Source organism: Pinus tabuliformis, chromosome 6 (genome assembly GCF_031772625.1).
Source record: "Pinus tabuliformis cultivar Carrire ecotype Pingquan chromosome 6, CPIR1, whole genome shotgun sequence".
NCBI lineage: Eukaryota > Viridiplantae > Streptophyta > Pinopsida > Pinales > Pinaceae > Pinus > Pinus tabuliformis.
The window spans coordinates 1,295,222,591-1,295,240,473 of NC_142292.1; positions in this window are offsets into that span (position 1 = coordinate 1,295,222,591).

The window sequence follows — 17,883 nt, forward strand, 5'->3', positions numbered from 1 at the left end:
AGCTCAAAATCCTTGATACCCAACTGTGTGCGAAGGGTATGAAAAATGTTTGTGAACTCTGGCACATCTTGGTCCCTTCCCTATCGCAGCGTGGTCCACTTTATGTATTTGTCCTCATAGCTTTTCACAGGGTAGTACTGCTCCTTGATGGCCTCTCGAAATGAATTCCAAGTGGGTGTAGCTGAAAATAGTGAGCTCGTACTTTCATCCTTCTGCTCACAGTAGGTCTCTCACTAGTCCTTGACGTGGGGGGCTGCTTTGAGAAGAGCGAAAATAATCTTTTCCCGACCGGAAAAATCACGAACAGAAAAATAACCCTCTAGCAGATTTAACCATTTATCTACGGCATCTATGTCTATCTGACACTCAAATATGGGGATTTCAAAATTAACATGTACCTTAAACGGTGTGGCATTTCCAAAGTAGATGTTGGAAGCCGACGTGTCGCCTCAGGCAGCCGCTAAAGGATCTGGGCAAAGTTGTCCATCATCGCATTCCTTTGTCGCTCGAGGGCTTCTTCGAGCAAGATTTTGATAGGATCTCCTGCCCCCTCGTCTTTCTTTTCATCCGCCATGGGAGGCCGTCAGGATTTTCGAGGCTGATCTTGCAAAGGTTCAACCAGATCGAGCCCTAACTCCTTAGATCCCGACCTCGTTGGGGACATGCAAAGAAAAAGAGGTGGGGACATGCAAAGAAAAATAGAGAAAGAGCAGACCGCTTTGATACCACTTATCTGGATTTAAACAGGAACACAACAAATTACAGAGATAACCATAAACACAGAGATGCAGTGGAAATAATACTTCATTTCATTAATGTAAAATACTGAAATATGCTTACAAACAGAAATGGAAATAAACTAGCTAGGGAGATGGTAGCTTATCTCTAAGAAGAGATGTGGTGGCTACATGCCTCTGAACTGTGTTACCTTGAGGTTTGAAGACCTATTGATTGTTGAGAAACAATGGAAAACCCTAAACATCCAAAAACCTAACCCTAGAAGATGAAACACCAAACTGTGAGCCTCGTTTTGGGTAAATTGGTACATCAACTTCCCGGGGTCGTAACTTTGGCACCCGATCTTCGTTTGATGCGTACAATAGCTCGTTAGAAAGATCTATCTGAGAACTATAACTTTGGGAAGATAAACATCAATCCATGGACCCATGTTGCTCCTAGATTTCCCAAAAAACGTCGTTTAGGGCCTCAAATCGACTCCAAAAGTTTAGGACCTGAAAAAACTGCTAAATATAGTAAATTGTGCTACAAATATGGAAATTGAAAAAACTGAAAGAGACAGTTGTGGGGGTCCAAGTGGGATAGGTGGGTGGCCACCAACATCCACCTAGATCAATGGTAGCTCTAGATCTGTTGGGTCTTCCCAAGAGCTAGCACAATTATCATGATTTCGTGAACCGTAGAGACAAACTACCAAGTTGGGAGCGGTTATGGTCTGATCTCGTGCAAGAAGAGATCAGGCGGAAAAACAGAGATGGAACTTCGTCCAAGGTTGCAAATGAGGAGAACTGTGCCTTGGCTGGAAAGAGAAGGAATCCCAATCCAGAGGAGATTCTGGTCAAGCGGGAAAAAAGAAAGACTTGTCGAAGATTAAATGTTTTCATTGTCATGAGTTGGGACACCATTCCATGAAGTGTCCACACAAGAAGGTCGGAAAATAGCTCTCATGAGGAGCGGTAGGTGAAGCCCTAGCTTCACAATTCGAGTTGGATTTCACACTCATTGCATGCATGGTGACATCATTAATGGGTGGTGTGTGGTATCTGGATAGTGGAGCCTCATTCAATATGATAAGAAACAACGAATTTTTCAGTGACTTGGAGGAGAAGGACCTTCGGATGCACATCAAGATGGGAGATGATGGAAGGCATAGTGCAACTGGTATCGGTACAATTACTTTTTAGAGGGAGTCTGGTTCTCCTCTCACAGTAAAAGATGTCATGTATGTTTTGAGTTTGAAGAAGAATTGAATTTCAGTTGTTATGTTGGAAATCGTGGCTACAATGTGATATTTAGCAAAGGAAAAGATTTCCTTAGACATGTCGCCATGGGACAGGTGAAGCGGATTGGGTTTGTGTGAAGAACCTCAACAAATTGGATGTAGAAGACTGTGTTGATTTGAGCACGAAAGAAGAGAAGGTGCAGAGTCGAGACATCGATGAATTATGGCATAGGAGACTTGCCCATTGCACCATGGAGCTTTGAAGATCATGCAACAAGTTTCTACAGGACTTCCCAAGGGTGCACTAGAGCAACGAGATACATCCAAAGGGTGTACACTATGGAATTACACCAAAGCCACCTTTCATGATAACGTGTTAAAATTGGCAACTAGGGCCAAACTCCATGTGGGTCATCTTATTTATGGCAGCTGATATTTTTCTTAGATCCCTCTCATCGAGAAGTGTAGGATTGATCTAAAGATCATCTGATTCTGATAAGTATTCATGGAGTTATGAATTTATTTGTGTTATAAGACAATTCGTCAAGGTCGGCCAGCAAGCAAATAAACCCCACATGTGCTCAATGTTTTAGTATAAATAGAGGTGGCCTTCAAGTCATTTCAACACACTTGGGATCTCTTCCTCTCTCTACTTGTCTTTGGGTTTTAGTAGGAGGAGATATCCTAAGGAATAATGTTGCCTTGATCCAGAGGCCAGAAAGCTGGAAAAGTTGGAACTGCCAATAAAATCCAGAACTACCGAAAAAGCCAGAAAAGTCGGAACTACTGAAAAAGCTGGAACTGTCGAAAAAGCCGAAACTGCTGGAAAAGCTGGAAATACCAGAAAAGCCAGAACTGCCGGAAAATCCAGAATTTCCGAAAAAGCTGGAATTGCTGGAAAATTCAGAAAAAACCCAAACTTCCGAAAAAGTAGGAACTGTCGAAAAAGCCAGAAAAGCTGGAAATGTTGGAACTACCGGAAAAGCCGGAACTGTCAAGACTGTCGGAACTGCTGGGAACAAGTGGAACTGACAGAACTGCCCGGAACTGCCGAAACAGCCGGAGCATCTGTCTCCGAAGGAGAGCAGAATGCAAGGGATAGCTAACTAACATTAGGATAGTTGTATGGTACTTAGCAGCAAATACACCAAGCATGCAATGTTACAGCTAGCATGTAAGGGACAACTAGCATGCAACAACAAGCATGCTAAGGACAACAAGCATGCTAGGGACAACAAGCAAGCAAGGGACAACAAGCAAGCAAGGTGTAACCAACACATAGGTCAGGATGGCAACATGGTGCAGCATTGGCACATAATGCAGTACAATGATGGGTACAATCATGATTAATGAAGCGTGATGAGATGCAGCATAGTGATGATGGGTGCAGCATGGTGCGGTGCGGTGAGGTGCAACATGATGATGAAATGTAGCACAACAATAGGTGAAGGAGTCACCTTGGAGAATTAGTTGAAGCAACATGTCTTTAACTGATCTCATGTATCATCTTCTTAGAGATGATCTATGCTCTTATCTAGACAAGTTAAAGTGTTGACTTCTGTTGTAAATGTACTATCTCTCTCTCTCTCTGTTGAACTATTGAAGAACATATAAGAAGAATTGATCAAGGGTTTCCCCACATTGGGGTTTGTCCCTGGCTAGCGCCACATCTTGTGTCCTCTTGTCTTGGCTTGTCTTCTGCGATTTATGTTTGTGTTCTATCTGCAATTTAATTTAATGCTGATGTGATTGCTAATCTGGAAAAGTTATGGAGCTAACTGTGAAAATTGAAATAAATTGCTCTAAGCATAGAACATACCTAAAATTAACATGGAATCAGAGTTGAGGTGAATGCAATGCCCAAGCAAGAGTGAAAGAGCAATCATCGAAGACAGTTGGGAAAGGACAAAAGGATCAGTGGATTCCTCATCCCTCTTCAAATTCACCGAGGGTGAAGTCGAAGCAGAGAATATTATCATAATGGCGTAGCGGAAGTTTCTGATGGCCTACCTAAAGATCACTTCATTGGGAAGTTCGGATTTAAGGGTGGAAGGAAAGGCGGATACCTTGGTTGCAATAAGTTCGGCCATTATGCGAAGGAGTGTCTGAATGGCAGAGACACATCTCTTGATAACAATCATTCCAGGGACATCTTTAATGATCAAAGGAATGATAGGTAATGCAGGTCATCAAGGAAATGGTCGACTCTTCAAAGAAAGCAAGGAACCCCAAGTATGAAGAATCAAATGTTGTTTCTGATAAGATAAAGAAGCGTTATCTTGTATTGGCCCTCTCCTTAAAATTCTTTGGGAATCTAGTTTATTGATTGTAGTGCTTCAAGGCACTTCATCTGATAGATGGGTGCACTCTCTAATTTGGTAGAGATGGAAACAATCGTGGGATTATACTTGGAGCCAATGCCACCTATCCCGGAAAGGGTGTAGGGAATGTTAACTCTCAATTGAATAAGGGTAACTCGATTCATTTATATAATCTCTTTTATGTACCTGATCGCAAGAAGAACCTGGTGTCCATTTCAGCAATGGAAGTCAAAGGTTACGAGGTGGCACTTATTGATGGAAAGGTACGTGTCTGAAAATAGAATTTTCAAATATGTTTTTGAGTTCAGGGTTGTATCAAGTTGCAGGAAGTCCATTGGGGACCATGTCCATTGACACATGACACTGGAGGTCTATGAGTCAGATGGTGAGAAGGATGCCTAGATTCAAAAAGAACATGAAAGTACATGTCTGAGATGTACCGAAGGAAAATCTTACAAGGGGACCATTCCCCTCATGTAGCAGGTCCAGAGGTTTGGAACAACCCGAGGGGTTTGAGATTGATGATGAGGAATCTCACGTATGCAAGTGAAAGAAATCCCGCTACGCCTTGAAGCAAAAATCCTCGGGCGTAGTATGAGAGGATTGATACCTGTCAGATGAAGCTGAGATTCACTAACAGTGAAACCGATCCAAACCATTACCCAAAGGTTGTGCATGATAGACCTCTCATACCAGCACCTTATGAGGATGACCTATTTCTGATAGGTGCAGACCCTCTTATTTGCAGAAGTAAGAGGGTGTTGGATTCCGGATGTGGAATGATAAATTGCAAGCCTGTGACTACCTTGAGGATCTTAACTTTCAAAAGTTATATGGTAGTGATGTTGGACCAGATTTGGGAAATGCCTCTGAGTTTCATAAACTCATTCGTGTCGATGTTCTTGGTGAACTTTCGTTCAGACATATGTTTTTTCAGTTAGCATGGTGAGCTCATATTTGGTTGAGCCTCACTGGATTGGTGCCAAGATTCTTCTGAGATATCTTCGGGGCACAATCACTCATGGATTGAGATACACTGTCGGAAATATGAAACTTCATTATTATTCAAATGTTGACTGGGCAGGATCACTAGAGCACTTCTCAGCGTTGGTTCTCTTTGGATTCTGCTTCGATATGATGGATGAGTAGGAAGTAGAAATCGGTTGCTATAAGAACCACCGAGACCAAAGACATAGTTACGAGTATGATCTCGTGTGAAGCTGCATGGTTGCAGAAGCTCTTAAGTGAGTTGTTTGTACACATGATGAATACCACTGTGATTCTCTGTGACAACCAGAGGGGGGATTCGATTATTGAGGAATCCCGTATTTGATGATTGCTCCAGCAGATAGACATCAAATATTGCCTTATCTGCGATATGGTAAGTCGATGAGGGAGGAGGCTCCATCGCATCAAGACTGATGTACAGGTCGCAGACATTTTTTCAAAGCCCCAGGGAAAGGTCAAATCTATGACTTTCCCAAATGACTTGGAGTCATTGAGAGACCTTCTTATAAGGGTCCTACATGTTGCATGCATTGAGCTCTGGGAGCTCTGGGGGGCTTGGGGTACTTACTAGAGCAACATACGACCACAGGGCAACTCACCCTCCCCTGGTGGTGCGCTATGAACAAGATGATTAGTTCTTCTGTGGGCCGGGATGATTAGTTCTCCCGTGGAAACTGTGGAACTAGATGATTAGTTCTCTTGTGGACCAGGATGATTTGTTCCCCGTGGCAACTATGGAACATGATGATTAGTTCTCCTATGGGCCAAGATGATTTGTTCTCCGTGGCAACTGTGGAACAAGATGATTAGTTCTCCTATGGGCCAGGATGATTAGTTCTTTGTGGCATCCACTGACAGGATGATTTGTTCTCCTATGGACAGGATGATTAGTTCTCTTGTCGAGGCATCCTACCCATGCAGTCAGGGACTCATGGGAAGTACCTCTCATATGATCAATGAGCAGGGAAATGAGGATAGGGACCATAGTAGTACTATCGATGGACGCATAGTTGTATCTACTGTACTCCCTATGCTAGGATGACCTCCATTGATCTGGGATTAATAAAACTGACTTCGAGTCAGTAAGAGTGATGTGACACACTCTCTTCAGATGAAACTGACTTCGGGTCAATAGAGAATGGTATGAAACATTCTCGATCAATTCTTCTTCTTCATGGTTCAGCAGATCAAAGTAGAGCAGAGCTCAACAGATCAGAGCAGTGCAGGGCACTGATGGCAAAGATAATACAGTCAGACATATGGATCAACGGATGGAGTTCTCCCTAGTTGAGAGGAAGTGTTAAAATTGGCAACTAGCGCCAAACTCCATGTGGGTCATTTTATTTATGGCAGCTGATATTTTTCTTGGATCCCTATCATTGAGAGCTGTAGGATTGATCTAAATATCATCCGATTCCGATAAGTATTCATGGAGTTAAGAATTTATTTGCGTTATAAGACAATTCGTCAAGGTCGGCCAACAACCAAATAAACCCCACATGTGCTTAACATTTTAGTATAAATAGAGGTGGCCTTCAAGTCATTTCAACACACTTGGGATCTCTTCCTCTCTCTACTTTTCTTTGGGTTTTAGTAGGAGGAAGAGATCCTAAGGAATAACATTGCCCTGATCCAGAGGCCAGAAAGCTGAAACTATCGGAAAAGTCGGAACTGCCAGAAAAGCCAGAAAGTCAGAAAAGCTAGAACTATCGAAAAAACCGAAAAGCCAAAAAATCCGGAACTGCCGGAAAAGTCGGAATTGCCGGAAAATTCGGAAATGTTGGAAAAGCCGGAACTGCTGGAAAAGTCGGAACTACCGGAAAAGATGAAACTGCCAGAAAAGCCGGAAAAGTAGGAAAAGCCAGAACTACCGGAAAAGCTGGAAAAGCCGGAAAAGCCGGAAAAGCCAGAACTACCGGAAAAGCTGGAAAAGCCGGAAAAGCTGAAACTGCCAGAAAATCCGAAAAAGCCAGAACTGTCGGAAAAGACAGAACTGTCAGAAAAGCTGGAATTGCCGGAAAAGATGTAACTGCCGAAAAAGCTGAAAAAGCCAGAAATGTCTGAAATGTTGGAAGTGCCGGAAAAGTCGGAAATGTCGGGACTGCCAGAAAAGCCGAAACTGTCGGGACTGCCGGAACTGTCGGGACTGTTGGAACTGCCGGGACTGCCGGAACTGCCAGGAACAGCTGGAACTGCCAGAATTGCTGGGAACTACCGAAACAGCTGGAGCATCTGTCTCCGAAGGAGACTAGTATGCAAGGGAAAACTAACTAACATTGGGACAGTTGTATGGTACTTAGCAGCAAATACACCAAGCATGCAAGGGACAACTAGCATGCAACGACAAGCATGCTAAGGACAACAAGCATGCTAGGGATAACAAGTAAGCAAGGGACAACAAGCAAGCAAGGTGCAGCCAACACATAGGTCAGGATGGCAACATGGTGCAAAAATGGCACATAATGCAGTACAATGATGGGTACAGTCATGATTAATGAAGTGTGATGAGATGCAGTATAGTGATGATGGGTGCAACATGGTGCAGGGCAGTGAGGTGCAGTATGATGACGAAATGTAGCACAATAATAGGTGAATGAGTCACCTTGGAGAATTAGTTGAAGCAACATTTCTTCAACTAATCTCATGTATCATCTTCTTAGAGATGATCTATGCTCTTATCTAGATAAGTCAAAGTATTGACTTTTGTTTTAAATGTACTATCTCTCTCTCTCTCTCTCTGCTGAACTATTAAAGAACATATACAAAGAATTGATCAAGGGTTTCTCCACATTAGGGTTTGTACCTGGCTAGTGCCACATCTTGTGTCCTCTTGTCTTGGCTTGTCTTCTGCGATTTTTGTTTATGTTCTATCTGCAGTTTACTTTAATGCTGATGTGATTGCTAATCTGGAAAAGATATGGAGCTAACTGTGAAAATTGAAATAAATTGTTCTAAGCATAGAACATACCTAAAATTAACATAAGGATAGTAGAGTGCAAGTTCACTCAAATGTGTGTGGAACATTCTCGACAGCCTTTGCGACCAAGCACAATTATTATGTTATATTTGTAGATGATTTATCACGTAAGTGCTAGATTTTATTCATGTAGAAGAAAGACCATCCATTCTCCAAATTTTGTGAATTTAAATCACTTGTTGAGAAAGACACTGGCAGGAAAGTGAATGCTCTCAAGAGCGATAACAGTGGTGAATATGTGTCAAATGAGTTCAATAAATTTTGTGCAGAAGAAGGCATTTGATGAGAGTTAATAGCACCCCATAACCCACAGTAGAATGGGGTGGTTGAGAGGAAGAAAAAAAGTATTGTGGGAGTTGCACGAGCGATGTTACATGATCAGGGCCTACCGTTGCACTTGTGGGATGAAGCATGCAACACAGTTGTATATGTGAAAAACAAGAGTCCTCATCGGATTCTCGGGATGAGTACACCATAGGAAGCTTTTTTAGGGAAGAAGGCAGATGTGTCACACTTCAGGATCTTTGGTTCGTCAGTTTACTGTCATGTTTCAAAGGATGAAAGGAAAAATATAGAGACGATAGTTGAGTTGGGCATATTTGTGGGGTACGCTGATACTCCTCACAACTATCGAGTGTACTTGCCATCTCACAAGGTGACAGTTGTTCGTAGAGATGTGAATTTCGATGAAGAAAAGGCCATGAGATGTTCCCTTGAGAGGGAGCTTCAGTTACATGCGAATGAGGAACTTTTGGCTCCAAAGGAAGAACCTCGGGATGTTGTGGAGTAACCACAAGTAGAGGAGCACAGAGTGGAAGCACCCACTCATGCAGAGACATCCATAGATGGAAGAAAGCACACCAGGGAAGCTGAAAAATTATTACATGATGCTAGAGAGAATGTGGGAGCACCCACATCACAACGCAGGAAGAGGAGGTCACCAGATCGATACATTGGGTACATGGCTCTAATGAGTGAGCTAGTTGAGACAGAGCTAGCCTCATTCAAGTAAGTAGTGCAGAAGCCAGTATGGGTTGATGCCTTGGTAGAGGAATATGATTCCATAGTAAAAAACAGTGTTCGAGAATTTTTCCCAAGACCAGAGAACAAGTTAGTGGTAGGTTCGAGGTGGATCTACAAGGTGAAGCTAGCAATAGGCGAAAGCATCAAGAAACACAAGTTCATATTTGTGGCCAAGGGATTCTCTCAGGTGGAGGGAATTGGTTACCAGGAGACCTTTGCTCTAGTAGCAAGGTACTCTTCTATCAAATCAATTCTAGCACTTGCAGCGCAGATGGGATGGAAGATACATCAAATGGATGTGAAGACAAAATTCCTCACTGGAGTGATTAAGGAAGAGGTGTACATTAAGTAGCTAGAAATATTTTAGACCTTCGACAGAGAATTGCATGTGTACAGACTCAAGCAAGTGTTGTATGGGTTGAAACAAACACCAGGATCAACAACTATTCCACCAAGTTGGATTCACCAAAACTGAAGCAGATGCAAACCTTTACCATATTGTTGTTGAAGGTAAAATATTGATTATAGTATTATATGTATGATTTAATTTTAACCTGTGATGATAAGTTGATCAAGTCTTTCAAAGAGGACCTTGCAAGAGAACTCGAGATGAAGGACATGGGACTCATGCATTATTTCCTCCATTTGGAAGTATGGAAAGGAGATGGGGAACGGTTTGTCTCTTAGGGCAAGTATGCCACTATTTATAGACAGCTTGTGGGTTCACATATGTATTTGGTGTACACACAACCAGACATGTTATACAATTAACCATCTTAGTCAAGAAATGGTTAAGCCAACCAAACTGTATTAGAAGCCGACCAAACATGTGTTGAGATACCTCAGAGGCACTACTCAGTATGGTCTTTGGTACAGACGGACAAAGGGAGTGAAGCTTTAAGGCTTCATAGATGCATATTGGGTGAGTAGTCCATCAGATCAGAAGAGCACTTCACGAGGAGTCTTCAATATTAGGTAAGTAGCAATTTCTTGGTACAGTAGGAAGTAGAGATCAGTTGCACTCAGTTCAGCAGAAGAAGAATACATGGCTGCTAGTCAAGCAGCTTGTGAATCTAGCTGGATGAGGAAGATTCTTGTTGGGTTATTTGGTTAGATGATGGACCCTACTGTGATTTACTGTGACAATCAAAGTTGTATCAAACTCTCTGAAAATCTAGTTTTTGATGATAGATCCAAGCATATCGACATTTGGTATCACCATCTACAAGATTATGTGCAGATGTGGATCATGTCGTTGGAATACGTTCCTACAAAGGAACAGGATGCAGATATTTTGAAAAAGGCATTATTAAGAGGAAAAATTGAGTTCCATAGAGACAGGATTGGGGTATCTGATAATCCATTTCTTGTTGAGAGGGAGTGTTGAAAATGGCAACAAGAAAATCCTGATTTAATTTTTCCTCAAATTAAATTAGGAGAAAATTGTAATTCCACATCACAAGACAACAAGAATGAGTTAACTAAGTTAATTTCACTTAGTTAGCTCAATTAATTTGAGTTGAGGGCCTAACTTGAGTCATGTAGAGTGGTTCCTAAATTTTAGGAGCCTAGGTTGAGTTTAATTTGAGTTGTAATAGTTTAATTAAGTTAAACTGAGTTAAAGTCAGTTAAACTAGTTCCAACTGTTGGAGGAACTAGTAGGAGGTTTGACAGTGGGGTGAAACTTCAATGTTCAAATAGTTAACTGATAAATCAGCCATAATTAACTCATGCATGCATGAAATTCAAGTTACCTAGTTGAGATTGGAGTTCAAGGGCAGTGTACTATTAGTTGTATAATTTTCTGAGTTGTACAGGTGGTGCATGTAGTCAAAGAAGGGCCTATAGGGATTGCGCAATTCTAATTGGGAATTCCCCTCATTAATAGTGGTAAGCGCCAGTATTGCAGCAAGAATCTTGCAACTCCTAGGCTTCCAACTTTACTTTTATCAACCCGGTAGTTTGTAACAAACTTGGAAGCGTCGGTGTTGTATGCACAAGAACTAGTTCTCACTACAGGTTGTCACTTGGTCAACCGGCGCAAGATCACCAGGAGCTCAAGCCGACTTCTATAGATTTCAGAAGAAGCTCTATGTGTGATGAGAGGAAAGAAATATTACTCTATAGATGCTATTCTAACTGCAGAAAGGAGAAAGATTGGAATGTAAAGAAAAACCTAGTAAAACCTAATTAACAAGCCAATTCTACTTCTGCCAAAAACACTAAGAAAACCATGAAAGAAATGCCATTACCTACTCAAGAAAGTAAACAACAGATAACCATGCTATTTCTAGAAGTAAATAAGCAGAAAAAACACATTTTTGGATTTTTATGTGAATTTAATCATGCATCTAATTTATTGTGTGAATGTGACAGCGAACAGGTGGCATTAGAGGGCGGTTTTGGAGCTTGGGAGGATGTAGGATGGTGTGGATGGGTCCTAGGAGGTCTTATGTGGTCTTCTGAAGGCTTTTCCCACACTCGGCCTTCAAAATAAAGCCTATGGGAAAAACTACGGGAGGACACAGGGAAACTACAAGAGGAAAATAGGAAAACTACAGGAGGAGGCCGAGAGCAATTTTCGTTATTTTGAGGGTGTGAGAGTGGGTGGAAAAGGTGGATGAAGGTTGGGATGAGGTGTTAGGGCACCTAAGGCCTACCATGAACCACTAGGAGAGAGAAATATGATTGGGTTTGCTCAAGGAGAGAGGAAGAAGTTCTATGAAAAATAAAGGAAACTAGGGCAGAATTAAGGTGAGGTTTGGGAGACCTGTAGGGCATGGGTCAGATGGAGGGTGTGATTGCTGGTAAGCTAGCCTACTGCTGGAAGATATTTTCTGCATAGAAACTGACAGTCAACCAAGAAAATCAAGTAGCAAATGAAATGAGTGCATCCTAGAAAAACAAAGTTTTGCATAAAAATGGTCTAAACTATGATGTATGAAAGGAAATGTTGAGAAATGCTACAAGAAAGGAAAGCATGAAAGAGGACTATTGCAAATCAGGAAGTGAACATGATAAAGGAGATCTAAAGCAAAGCAAAGCTGGACTATCAACCTACTAAAGAGCTGCAAACACTAGAAGTCTTAGGAATGAGGAAAATCTATGTTTTTGGGGCAGCAAGAGAGTCTTTGCCTCAAATCATGGTCCCATAGGGAGGAAGAGAGGCCAAGGCACTATTGCTAGCCTTTTGAATCTTTCTGATCACTGCTTAACCTGCTACAGAAAGCACAAATGGAAGCAAACTACTAAATCATCAAAAACAACCTATTCTTAACCATAAGGAGAATACATCTAACAGCAAACTAATCTACCAACTGAAGTAAAGCATACAAATACAAGTAAAGAGAAGCTTGGCTACTTGGATTGGGCCCTAACCCAAGAGCTTCAGCCCTCTAAGGTAACTCAGTACTAGCTCAAAAAGGATTCCATCTTCATTATAAAAAAATAGCTAGATTACATGAAACTGTCACAAAATAATAAGTTCAAAATTTGAGCAGAGTTTACACAAGCAAAAAAATCCGACCCTAATGAGGCCCTAGGCCTCTCTACTTATACATATTGAAGCTACCAATAGCTTCCTTAAAATCAGGGAGGCTTGGCTCCCAAAACTCGAGATAACTCTTAATCATATTCCACTTGCTCGGCTGCCTTCTAGTGCATGATTCGACTGCTTGTACTCCGAGCTGAATGAAGGGGAATTTGAAGTGAGGAGCAATAAATGAGGGGGATTCCCTCCTATAAGTCCTCTCCTCTGTCTACTTTGAGTTATTGCTGCAGTTTGGCCACTAGATCCTTCACTTTGACCTCGAAATCCATAAGTAATCTGCATTAAATACATGTTAGACCACATGGCATAATAACTAACTCAACTCACCCTATAAGCATAAATATAATCAAAAAATTATACAATAAGCTAAGAGAATGGTTGATTTGACTAGGTTAGGAGGTAAAATGAGCCCATATAATTACCCATTTACGAGGCTCATCATCAACCCCCTTACTGAAGGTGTTACTCATCCTCTAAGAAACCTAGTCAATCTCTTCATCTTTTATGGCCCTGGTGGCCTCCCTAGCATTCCAGGCTTCTGATGTGATATGCTCATGTTCTCCATAAAATCCTATTGTTTTGTCTATGTCCTTCCACTACTCCTTCTCTTCTTCTTCTCTTCTGCCTTCTAGCATGCCTAATAGGAGTGGAGGACTTAGTTTGAGGCCAATCTAGTTGACCTTCAGCCTTTGCATGGAGTGCTTGTACATTGGCACTCTTTTCAATGCCTCCCTCAGCCTCATTGGGGAATGGTATTCTTTGATCTACAAGCTATGGGGTAGGGTGTTCCATCTTCTCATGCATGCATGCACACAGTCATCCCCAAGTAGCCTTTGCATATCTTTAAAGTGTGCAATGGCTTGTGCCAGATTGGCTAGATATTTAGGGGCAATTTGAGAGTCATTGGCCAGTAGGTTATGTGTGCTGATGAGTGCCATAGGATCTGATGGCTCAGCTCTTATCATTAATGGTTCATTTTTCTCTTTTATCAACAATCTTTTCATTTATGCTGCCCTCAATTCTTCATGGTTCATCCATGAGGCCATGGCCATTAATTGCAGATCCCCTAGCTTGGCGTTAGGGTCCCACACATTCATGTCTGTGAGGGCCATGTTGTGTAGGTAGAACTCTACCATCTTTGCTTTATCCTCTGAGGTGCTTTGGTCACACAAATCCATGAACTGCCTGTAGTCTTGGAAAGGCATTGTGCCTCTTTGTGCTAAAGTTTTTATTTGGAATTGAAGCCATTGATCCTTCAGATAGAGGCCATAAGATTTGGCTAGTGTTATACATTGTAATGTTGCCATGGATAAGCTGGCCATGTATGCCAGCTGAGTCTCTTTCTCTTGTAGCTGCCTCCTTAGTAATTCATTCTCATTTTCAAGGTGGCTTCTTGTAATGGCTTCTCTGTCTCTGAGAGCACTCAATTCTCTTCACATTTCCTTGAGTTTATTTTCCATGTGGTCAATATGCTCAACTCCTTTGGATTTGGCTATCTGCATCCACCTATGTGTTCTCACTCTCTCTTTCTTCAATTCGAAAAACAGTGGAATTGCAAATTTCTGTGGGATTATCTTGCCTCCCTCAAGTAGATTGTAATAGGAGGAAAGACTAGGCTGGGGGTCAGGTTCTTGTAGCTCTTGTGCTTCCTCTTTCATCTCTGGCTATCCCCCTATCTTTTTCTCAAGCTTTTGGGTCTCCTGTAGTTGGGACAGTGTCTCCTGTAGGACTGTTTCAGCTTCCTGTAGGTCTGGTTTTGGGTCCTGTAGTATTGCCTTTCCCTTCCATGTAGAAGATCTTGGAGTCTCCCTTTCATAGGTAATGGGTGTCTTGGAAGGAGATTCTTTCACCTTGGAAGATGGTGAATCTTCAATGGTAATGGGAACTTTTGAGGAGGGCTGAGGTTTGCCTGTTTTAATTCTTGTGCTCTTCCTTGCCCTGAAATACATGGAGGTTTTTCTTTTCCTCTTCTACTTCTGCTTGATTGGTGTACTGAGGGCAGTGAGGGCAGTTGCTGCTTCTCTTTCCAAAGTTTTAGGGGACTCTTCTCCTTGCTCTGCCCTCTCTGCCTCCTTTTCTCCCTCTTCTATCTCTTTTTCTATCTCTTCAACTTTTCCCTCCTCTATTTCTTTTCTTTCCTCCTTCCTTTCTTGCTCTGCTATGTCACCACTAGCTTCATCTTCTCCTCCTTGTTGTTCTTCCTCCTCACTGACAGCAGGACTAACATCATAGGTTAATTCCTTTATGTCATCCTCAGTTGTCATATTTCGTAAAACTTCCCTTGCTATAGCGAGTGTAAAGGTATGGAGGGTTCCCTCTACTAGGATTTTGATTAAGCCATGGTGAGCTAACTATTGTAAATTTCCTGCTTGTACCTTGGTGCTGGAGTCAATGAGGGACTGAAGGAGAAAGTAAGGGATACTGAGCTTTTGAGGTGCTAGGGTATCCATGCCATATCTTAAGTCATGGAGGATTTTGAAATGATATCCATAGACAATACTGTGCCTCCCCTCACAAGAAATGTATTTGATCACTCGGTAGCTAACTTCATCTCAGGGATATGGTATACTAGCCCTCTAATTCCATTTTTGTCTTCAACAATGGTTTCAATATCTTGGAAAAATTTCTTCTTGGCAGCCTGGCCAATTGGTTTCTCATCTTTACTCCAAGGCAGCCCAAGAGGAAGGGTAGTGACCATACTGATGAATTCAGGGGTTATTTCAATCGAGAGGCCTTTAATGGTTACAGTAGCATTATTTCTTGTGTGGGGGACTAGAGAGAGAGCAAATTCTTGGGCAATTTCATTATCAAACCCTCTAAACTTCTCAAAGAAATTCATCCAGTTTGCCCTTGTAAATATGTCCACCACTTGAGGATGTGCTTGGAGCCTAGTGGAGTTAGTGGGTCCTTTTCTCATAAACCCCCCTGTCATACTACCTGTACTTCTTTTGAAAAACCAAATGTGGAGGTGGAGACAAATTTTTTTGAGAAAAACATAGAAACAGAGGAGACTGTGTTTTTTTTTTTTTTTTTAAACAGAAATTCCTTTTATGTATTTTTACCCTCCTAAAGACTTATTTCATCTTCAAATTGAGACCACTTTCTTCATATATTGATATTCAACAGGGGGCATTCATGTACCCTACCTCTTCAGATTGAAATTCGTGCCAAAATCGTGGTTTCTCCCTTCAAAATGACTCACTACCCCTCCTGTAGAAGCCCGTTGTCCCTCCTGTAGATTTCCTGTAGGTGCTCTTGTAGATTTCTTGTAGGTGCTCCTGTAGAAAATGTTGAGAGCAATAATATGGAGGAAATCGATGGAGGATGGTGGTTATGAGGCTGTGGGGGCACAAGAACACTGTTGTGTGGCTGAGTTACGAGGAGAAAATGAAGAAAAGGTGGTGAGAATGTGCAGGGAGGAGTGCTCATTACCTTTTATGGATATTTTCGGTTATGAGTGCTGAGCTGGCAAGGTGTACGTTGCCTGAATTAGGACCGTTTTTCCCCACCTTCTTGGTCATCATGGCCCCTCCTCATAATCATCCCTCATTATTGCATCGGAGTTAACTCTTCCTCCCACTACCTGTCCTTGGCATCTTTTGCTTGAGTTGACTGTGCGCACGTGTGGGTGACATCTCAGATAAGTGGAGTCAACTAAATGAAGGTGGCCAAGTTAACTAGCCACCTTTCCCTCATTCAATCTCAACCATCTCGTTGCCTTCGTATGACTCCTAATTACACAAATGCAAATAGAGGAGTGACTTAGTTACTTACCTGTGATCTGAGTGTATTTGCTGTGAGGTGTTGTGGCTTTCTCTGCTGCATGCCTTCATTTTCCTTTATGCATGCTATCTCTGCTTGTTGATGTGTTGTTGTGTGTTTTTGCAGGTTCTTCTTTTGCTGGAGCTGAGCTGCATGTGCCTTTTCAACCTGCAGATGTGCACTCTTTTGTTGCTGGTGCTGGACTTCTATGGGATCAACTGCTACAGGAGCTCCTGTAGCTGCTTCTCCCCTTGAAACTTCAGCTTTTTCCTATGTTTGGAGCTTGAGAATGATGCCAGAGGTGTAGATAAAGATGGAGGGATAGTAGGTAAGCTTCAGGTGAAGTTGATGGTGCCTTTTCTCCTTTAATTTTTTTGTTTTTTTTTTCAAAACTGAAAAACTGTTTTTCTTGGTTTTTTCTTGGACAGGGGAAAAAAATAATGATGCTTGGAGTGTGATGCAGGCTTGGAAATGATGGCAAGGAGGCTTGAAGGTGGTAAGAGGGATGATAAGTTCCTCATGAAGCTGTTCTTGTCCCTCAAACTGCCTCTTGTAGATACTTTTGGCTCTCTGTAATTCCTACATAAGCCTCCTGTAGAAAACTTAGAGCCTCCTGTAGAAAAAACAATTTTGAAAGAAAAGGTACAATGGAGTGAAAAAGATGCCAAAAATGATGGAGGAAGGTGTGGAGGAGATGAGATGGATGCTGGTGTGAATGTCAGGGTCCCCTTGGCACCTTCTTTTGCTCCCTGTAGTCCTCATGCAAACCTGCAATGCAATAAAAATTCATTTTTTTCTTCTCTTTTTTTTTTTTGAAAACAACTAGGGCACCTCAGAGAGGTTTTCACCCTAATTTCCTGCCTTGGGCGCCCCAAGGGAGGTTTTCACCCAGGGATATTACTCTTTCCCTTTTTTTTCTCTTTTTCTCTTTTTTTTTTTGACTTTAATGGGCCGCCTGAGGAGAGGTTTTCAACCCAATGATGGGACTCAAGCGCCTCATGGAGGTTTTCACTTGAGTCCTTATTTTTCTCTTTTTCTTCAGTGAGTGGGTGAAGTGGGAGCTAGGACATGCTCCACTACCATCATTGTTTTATTCAAATATTCAATAAACTCTCGTTTGGAGAGGGGTTTCTTGTAGACTTTCAATCGATGTCCATTGACAAGCATGGGGATGGCTTCATCATCAATGGTTCTGATCAGAATTGAACCATTGTCATTACATTTCTCCACAGTGTAGGGTCCCAGCCATCTTGTCCTCAGATTTCCTTTGAAATCCTTGTAT